Source organism: Mus pahari, chromosome 5 (assembly GCF_900095145.1).
Source record: "Mus pahari chromosome 5, PAHARI_EIJ_v1.1, whole genome shotgun sequence".
Classification (NCBI taxonomy): domain Eukaryota; kingdom Metazoa; phylum Chordata; class Mammalia; order Rodentia; family Muridae; genus Mus; species Mus pahari.
In genome coordinates this window covers 83,278,708-83,287,935 of record NC_034594.1, presented here as the reverse complement: position 1 = coordinate 83,287,935, position 9,228 = coordinate 83,278,708, and the positions used below count along the sequence as shown (strand labels likewise).

General features: G+C 35.7%; 1 pseudogene; it reads left to right on the top strand.

The window, feature by feature from the left end:
* The first annotated feature begins 2,621 nt into the window (after positions 1–2,621).
* Positions 2,622–7,954, top strand: LOC110322345 (annotated as a pseudogene).
* Positions 7,955–9,228: the final 1,274 nt, after the last annotated feature.

Here is a 9,228-nt window from a genome sequence, read left to right as displayed (position 1 = left end):
AAGAATGGATCAATTTGCATTCTTTTACATGAAAACCACCAGTTGTGCCAGCACCATTTGTTGAAAATGCTGTCTTTTTAACACTGGATTGTTTTAGCTCCCTTGTCAAAGATCAAGTGACCATAGATGTGTGGGTTCATTTTGGGATCTTCAGTTCTATTCCATTGGTCTACCTGTCTGCCACTATACCAATACCATGCAGTTTTTATCACAACTACTCTGTAGTACAGCTTTAGGTCAGGCATGTTGATACCCCCAGAGATTCTTTTATCACTGAGAAGAGTTATTGATACCCTAGGTTTTTTGTTATTCCAGATGAATTTGCAAATTGCCCTTTCTAATTCATTGAAGAATTGAGTTGGAATTTTGATAGGGATTGCATTGAATCTGTAGATTGCTTTTATTATGTTTAGGTATGGGCCTTGAATTCCTGATCTTTCCAAGACTGTTATCATGAATGGGCCAGCTCAATAATTTTAACCCAGAATTGCTCCTGTTTAATGGAAATACAGTAACAAAGAATGGAGTAGATGGAGTCTGAAAGGAAGGCCATCCAGGGATTGCTCTACCTGGGAATCCATTCCATATGCAACCACTAAACCAAGACACTATTGCTTATGCCAGGAAGTGCTTGTGGACAGGAACCTAATATAGCTATCTCTTGTGAGGCTCTGCCAGAGCCTGACCAATACAGATGGTACTTACTGAACATGGGTACCCCAACGGAGGAGTTAGGGGAAGGACTGAAGGACCTGAAGGTGTTTGGAACCCAATAGGAAGAACAACAATATCAACCAACCAGACCACCCCCCTTCACCCCCCACCCCACCCCCAGTGCTCCCAGGGACTAAACCGATAGCCAAAGAAGGACCCATGGCTCTAACTGCATATGTAGCAGAGGATGGACTTATCTGGCACCAATGAGAGGGTAGGCCCTTCATCCTGTGAATGCTTGATTCCTCAGTGTAGGGGGATGCTAGGGAAGGGAGGTAGGAGAGGGTGGTTAGGGGAAACACCCTCATAGAAGCAAGGGGCATAGGGGGTGTGATAGGTTGTTTGTGGAGGGGAAACCAGGAAGGGAGTAACATTTGAAATATAAGTAATGTAAGTAAATAAAATAAACAATAAAAACATTTTCTACATCGTAAGAAGTAATGTCCAATAAAGAAATGGTAAAATGAAGGGAGTATGTAGTTCTCTAAAGAGCTAGAAATGTGGTGTGTGTGTGTGTGTGTGTGTGTGTGTGTGTGTGTGTGTGTGTGTGTTTGTGTGAGAGACTCAATGTTCAATAGCTTTTTCCAGCATGGAAATGCACATTAAATCAAAATTACATCTTAAGATTCTCAGAATTACTGTCTTCAAGGAAACAAAAACAGGAACAANATACTAGGAAGTGTTTGGAAAGAAGGAGCACTTGTATAGTATTGGAGGGGATGTAAATTAGTATGTGGGTCACTTCCAAACCGAAAACTGGAGTTACCATATGAGCCAGCTATACTACTCTTGGATATTTTTTGCATAAAAGTATCATGGTCAGTCAACAACACCTAGATACTCATGTTTACCATGGCACCATTCATGACAGCCAAGAAATATAATCATCTTGATTATTTATGTTTTTGTGTTTGCCTCTCACCATCTAGTTATCTCCTGTGAGACCTGCTATGGCACAGTGTCAGCCCCCGTGCACAGATGGAAACTGGTATCAACGTTTGTCTTCTGATGGTGGAATAAAACCTGAAATCAACAGCAAGGAAAAAACTACAGAAAATACAGGAATACATAGATATTAAAGAAAACATTCTTGCACAATTAATATTTTGCCAATTAATTCAAGAGGGAAATTTAAAAACTACTACAAACAAATTATAGTTGATACACAACATATTAGCCTTTGTCAGATAAAATGATAGTTGTTTTAAGAGGCATATTTAATGCTATTAATACCTACATTGATTAATCAGAGATATCTCATTTAATTAGCCTAATGATACAAGTCATGTTCTCCCATTATTTATTATATGTGTTTGATTCTGACATTCGGTATACTAACAAGGAAATAAGAAAGAGATTGTGTATTGACAAATAAAATAACTTATTGTGTCAAGGGAAAACAATAACTTTTCAGCTTCTTTTTCATATAAAGCATAGAAAGCTTCCATTCAAATAAACCCTTTTGCTTCAGTTGTTCTCCTTGCTATAATGTCAGTTCAAAAAGATAAGTAATTTTCTCAAATTCTTTAAGCAACAGAAAAGTCCAAGTCAGTTAGCTTTAGGAGGCTTAGGAAACAACTGTGGTAAGATACTGTATCTTGAAGAGGCAAATAAAAAAGGAAAACAAACAACAAAAATAAACAAAAAGGAACAATAACAACAAATGTTTTCCAGAATGTTTGTTATTTAAACTAGAATCAGAACCATTTTTCTCTTTGCATAGAGTAACTGATAGAGAAATTGACAGAATTAATGAAATAAATTTATTTGCCAGAATCTGATGATACAGGTATGTCATTTTTTATAAGAAATATTCATTACAGGGTGATGCTTTATTTAGTGAAGTCATTCTAACCTTTGTACTGACTTTATGCTGTTATAGGACTTCAAGGTCACACTAAGCCATCATGGATTTGTTTGCTGAAGCCACTACTAAATTCACACTTGAGCTGTACAGGCAGCTCAGAGAATCAGACAACAACATCCTCTATTCCCCGATAAGCAGATGACAGCATTAGCAATGATTCTGCTTGGAGCCAAAGGACAAACTGGTCAATACAATGAAGCTTAGACTTACCTTCTAAATTTGTTGTTCAGTGTACTTGTCTCTCCTGCACTTTGTTAGTGTACAGGTAAATGACAATACAGCTTGACGCCTGAGATGAAGAACATGATGCTGAGTAGGCAGTGCCATGACTGTGAACTTTGGGAGAAACATGCCCTTCCCAAACATGGTCCAGGTGCTTCCTGATAGCCATTAAGTGCTAGAGTAGAATAATTTCCCTCAAGTGTCCAACAACAAGAAATTATCTTAAATGGTAGAGACTATTTGTGCAAAAATGTATTTGCTCAGATATGATGGATGTGAAGTGAAGTATTCGCTAAGCACTGACTGAATGGGCATTTGGTTATGTGAGTGGTGATAGATCAGCTTTATGGTGTTTCATACAAACACTTGTACAACTATTAGAGTATATATTTTTCCAAATTTTTAAATCTTTTGGCTTTATTTTTCAGGATTTTGTTCTGTTTTTGTTTTCTTGATTTAGGCAGAATTTTAAGTAAATTTTTCTTGTTGCACTTAATGTCTCTCCCAGGTTCTTCATTTCAATGAAACCCACAAAGGAATCAACAGAAAAACCTGCAGAATGTCATGCAAGTACAGGGTACCTCATGTTTAGGAGAGCTTCAGATTTTTGACAGCATTATAACTTAAAGTGACCATTTTACAATTAAAAGAATCAGTCTATAGGGGAATTTCCAAACAAAAGAGATTTGTATGTGGATTACAGCCACACTTCTTTCTCATAGTCATTACGTTCATTAACTACAGAAGAAGGTCAGTATTGGATGGAGAGGAGGATGGTCTAGCTCTGTAACTAACAGATAGGAAACTTTCCAAAGCTCTGCCCTGATGCACTGAGACTGCATCCTAGCAAAGTGGAAGTGAAAAAGAATATGATTCAACATATACAAACACTTACACAACTGGTTGACTTGCTACAAGTAAGAAACCACAATAGATGTTAGACAATATTGCAAGAAAGAATAATTGTTCAAAAAAAAGAAAGAATAATTGTCAGTATCACAATAATGGTACTAAAAATATTATCATAATACAAAAATTGGATTAAGAGGAATAAGATCATAATTTCTTGGAACTTTTTTTATTTAGATTGTACTCAGACTGATATGTAGTCCAGTCCTTAGACTAATCATGGGCATGTGCTATCTTATAGGCAGAGATTATCCACCGTGAGAGAAGAACCATAAATCACAGTCAACTTATCTTAGACAATATCACTAAAGGCTCTCTCTCTCTCTCTCTCTCTCTCTCTCTATATATATATATATATATATATATATATATATATATATATAGAGAGAGAGAGAGAGAGAGAGAGAGAAAGAGAGAGAGAGAGAGAGACTGCATATAATTATATATTTTAAGTAGGCAAACATAGCATAACCATATTATTGGTGGTGGTTAGACATTACATATGATCTACACATTTGAAGAACTGAAGCCAAAACAATCTAAAAGTACTGTACACTTACTTCATAAAGCAGCAAACCAGGATATGATAGAAAGGAAAAAGTCATTTTTGGAAGAAGTTGAATATATGCTAGGGATGTTTAAGATAAAATATAGAAGATGTCATAAAATGTTCAAAAAGTTGTCTTTACAAGAGTTTGGGTATTTATTTTATGGGTTTAGCATTTACATTAGCAGAGTAATTCATTGAACACCTTTATTGACATTAAAGGATGAAGCAAATGTGCATGAACAATTTCAAAAGCTTATGACTCAGTTAGACAAATTCAATAATGCTTATGACCAACAGTATCTATGGAGCAAAGGATTTCCCATATCTCTAGGTAAGCTCCATCTGGCTCTGCATCCATTTAATCTGCATCTTATGCCATTCATAGATAGATAGATAGATAGATAGATAGATAGATAGATAGATAGATAGATAGATAGATAGACAGCTCCATACATAAAAGATCAGGCAGATTCAGATTCAGGCAACACTTGATCAAGGAACATCAGTTTCATAATCACAATTCTAACTCACCGGATTGTCCAAGAGCCTAGTGACTTGTATGTGACCCATGGGGCTTGGAAACACTTCCGTGAGAGAATGTTAGTCACCAGAACTTCTCATGAGGTGTTAATAATGAGCCAGCACTGACTGTATCACAAAGATTATGACAGGTGATTTATAGCAAGTGGGAAATTTCTGGAATGGGCAGGCTTGGGGATATCCTGGAGAGAACTTGGGAGGTAGCAGATAATATTGAATTTCTGTTCATTGAACACATGATCAAAGGATAATTGCAAGGGTTGAGTTTAGTGGTAGGATAGCTCATCAGCCAACCAGCACTCTGAGCACAATTTCCTATGAAATTTGCAAGTCAGGTGCTCTTTTCCACCTGCCAGATGATATATTGGTGTAAGGTCACCTTCAGTGACAACCGTACACAAGCCTTCACTTTGCTCTCATATTGTCTACATATTACCTGAGTGAAAAATCTGCATGATCTTAGATTAACAGTTTCCATCAGGGTCAGCAGTCAACTTATAGTATCATCACACCTAATGAAATTTGAGTGATGTCTAACTTGTTCTTAATTCTTTATGGTTCCTTCAATTCTCAAAGACATTTTTGAAAGACATTAAGAAACATGACCAAGCTAATGTGGAATCACTTGATTTTGCACATGCAGCTGAAGAAAGCCAAAAGAAGATTAATTCCTGGATGGCAAGGCAAACAAATGGTACTGCATGGTAGGGTCATTGAGGGAGAACCAGAGATTATGGGATTGTCTCCATAAATATGAAGTGAGCCAAGAGAAAGTATGGAGAAGTTTGCAGAAAGCCAATCAGTGGAAATACTACAGGAGATTTGTTTACATATAGCTTATCTAGTGATATCTGGGGGAATCTAAAGCCTCCACTGTGACATATTTTCATATCATATCAATTTCTTTAAATTGCATGCAATTCTGGAAAGCTAAGAGTAAATGGAGAAAAAGTTCCATTCTCTTTGCCCGTCAGAAAAGCAAGGCACATACTTCTTGTCACCACACCTGGATCTCAGACTATTTCCTCCACCCTGACATTTGGAAAGAATTTATCACATTGTCTTTGCCACACCACAAAGATATATGTAGACACCTATCCCATATCTCACCTCTGTTTATGTGCAAAGCCTGCAGCAACCCAATACTAAAGCTTACAGAAGGACACAGCAGTGTTGGTGACTCACATTACCAGGAATGTGATTCCGACTATAGAATCCATGTCATTTGTGTAAAACAAGAAATTTGGGTAGAAAACTAGAAGAGGAAGGAAAAGAGTTAAGATGACAGCGTAGATCCAAACAGTGTATTAGTATTCACTGTGAGTTGGTTATAATCACCAGAAAAGCCTGACAGCCTTTCCTATGACAAGAAATGATTTGTCCATCCAAGGTAGCTCACAAGGCACTTCAAGGAACGTTATATCCTATGAATAAGTCAATGCATCACTCATGTAATGACTTGGTTGAACAGTGAAAAGTGATCAAGGGTGAACTCTTGTAAAGCATCCTCCAGGATCGCTCCTTGTACTGACTATAGACACTTTGTTCTTCCCCTTGAAGGAAAAATCAAAGACTTATTTCCTAGTGGGAGCCTGAGTAGTAGCACTATACTGGTTCTTGTCAACGCAGTGTATTTCAAAGGACAATGGAATCACAAATTTGATGAAAAGCATACCACAAAAGAAAAGTTTTGACTGAACAAGGTACTGTTGGCGATTTATTTACATAATGCCGTATGGTGATGTATGGATAGTTTAATTTGAATAAAAGTGAAACCATGGAAAGTCCAAAATAAAATATATCATGTACTTTATTTTTATAACTTTATGTGAATAGGAATAACTAAAAACTTTTGGATGAACTTCACTAAACATCAGGTTTATCTGTTTAAAGAATATTAATGTGTTTTGTATCATACAATATTATCTGTTGTTTCCTATGTCCCCCTTGATATGTGTTTGACATGCTGTTTTGTTGCAGAATACGAGTAAACCTGTCCAGATGATGAAACAAAGAAACAAATTTAACTTCATCTTTCTGGAGGATGTTCAGGCCAAGATTGTGGAAATACCATACAAAGGCAAAGAGCTAAGTATGTTTGTCCTGCTGCCATAGGAAATTGATGGACTGAAGAAGGTAAGGATTGTGTCCCATTTTCTTCTGTTACCTTATTTTTTGGTATCATTTCAAATTTAAATAAGACATTAAAGAAAATAATTAAACAATACTGTAATGAAAAATTGAAAGGAAAATAATGTGTTTCATCCAATGTTATAAGTATTTTACACACAGCCTGAATCACACTGTAGGCATGCCTAATCAGGAATTCAGCACTTATGAATATTAAATATCAACATAATGCCACTAATGTGTAACAAGTCAAAGTTGGTTGAAAGATATATATTCAGTCTAAAAAGTGTTTATAAATATTTGGAATAGAAAAGAAAACACATACGGCACTATATGATAACTATAAAATGTAATACTATGTACAGGAAAATATAAAGAAACATCTATTAAAAATAATACAGATGTCTGTGATCATAAATAATAATGTATATAGTTTATTCTGTATAAAACAATGAGACTGATTTTTGGATGTTAGAAATAAAACCTAACTTTAAATTATTTTAAAAAAATAATATCTAAACCAAAAATCAGTACTTATTTATTGCTAGAGGTTTCACTTTAATTCATTGTTCATGTAAGTTACAGTCTTTCAGTTAATCATGGCAATCTCTTTTCCTCCACTTTTAAAGATTGAAGAACAACTCACTGTTGACAAGTTACTAGAGTGGACAAGAGCAGAAAACATGTATATGACAGAGTTGCATTTATGTTTGCCACAGTTCAAAGTGGAAGAGAAGTATGACCTCCCAGTTCCATTGGAACTCATGGGGATGGTCGACGCCTTTTATCCACAGAAGGCTGACTTCTCTGGCATGAGCAGCAGTCAAGGTCTCATGGTATCTAAAGTTTTACACAAGTCCTTTGTGGAGGTAAATGAAGAGGGGACAGAAGCGGCCAGTGCCATTAGTGTGGAATCTGCACCAAAGCCCAAAGATTTCTCTTGTAATCACCCTTTCCTATTTGTTATGAAGCAAAACAAGATCAATACCATGTTCTTCTTTGGCAGAATGTCTTCCCCTTAAGTGCAGTGGTTCTGCTGTGTGTTCAGAAAAATTAACAAAGTTGTTGCACTAATTGAGATCTGGAAATTTAGTTTCTCTTGCTTCATTTTCTTTCCAATCTCATAGTCCCTGCTAAGAATGCACTAGTTGGGCCAGGATAGCTCTATTATCTCTATTTTTCTTTCTTTCCTTCTATTTTTTCTATGCATCCATACAAACCTGGTTTCTCTGAACAAAGGTTCTCTGGGGAAAAATGTCCAACAAAAAGATGAAGGGATATTTTAACATAGTGTCTTCTAATCTATCATGTATCTGTGCCCATGTTAAGTGAGCTAGAGAAAATCAGACCTTCCTTTTAAACTGATCAGTATAAGCATCTACATTGCTTTAGGAGATATCTGGATACTTCATAAGCCTATAAATGTTGTGATTTAACAAAATGCATTTTCAATAAAATAATGATCTTTTCAACTTATTCATTACTTTATCATCGTTTCGACTGTAAGATGTCAATCATTCAGAAGGAATATGGAGGGAATGTTAAAAGCAATTTACTTATGCTAAGTCTGGGGTTGTGTGCAGATACATTTCTGCATATGCATGTGTTTGTTTTTTTTATTTTTTTAGATAATCCTGCTTTAATTTTGTCCATTTATTTCAATATTTCAATTTGGAATTTTTTTAAGATTTATTTATTTATTATATGTAAGTACACTGCAGCTGTCTTCAGACACTCCAGAAAAGGGAGTCAGATCTTGTTACGGATGGTTGTGAGCCACCATGTGGTTGCTGGGATTTGAACTCCAGACCTTCGGAAGAGCAGTTGGGTGCTCTTACCCACTGAGCCATCTCACCAGCCCTGCATGTGTTTATTTTTAAGAGCAAGAAAATTTTGTGGATTTAAGGACTATGTATTGTAGAACCAGGGATTCAACACAAGGGCTCTTGCATACAAGAGAAGCTCTCTACCACTAAGCCAAGCTTCCAGCCCAAATAAAAATTTAAATACTACAATGTGAAAGAACAATTTTATCAAAAATGAACAGATTAGAAACATATTAATGTTAATATAATTTCTTATTAATATAATATATTAATTAACTAATATAATATCAGCAGCCTTGGTGAAAGATCTCTAGATATCCATGTTCTCCAATGTAGTAATTATTAGAATTCTGCCATAACATATAAATTAAATGAAAAAACCTTAAGCTACTTAGTGCACTTTTTTCTCACTAGCTGATATTGCTGACATGTGATATCTTGCACCATTAAATTTTCAACAATTTTATCAT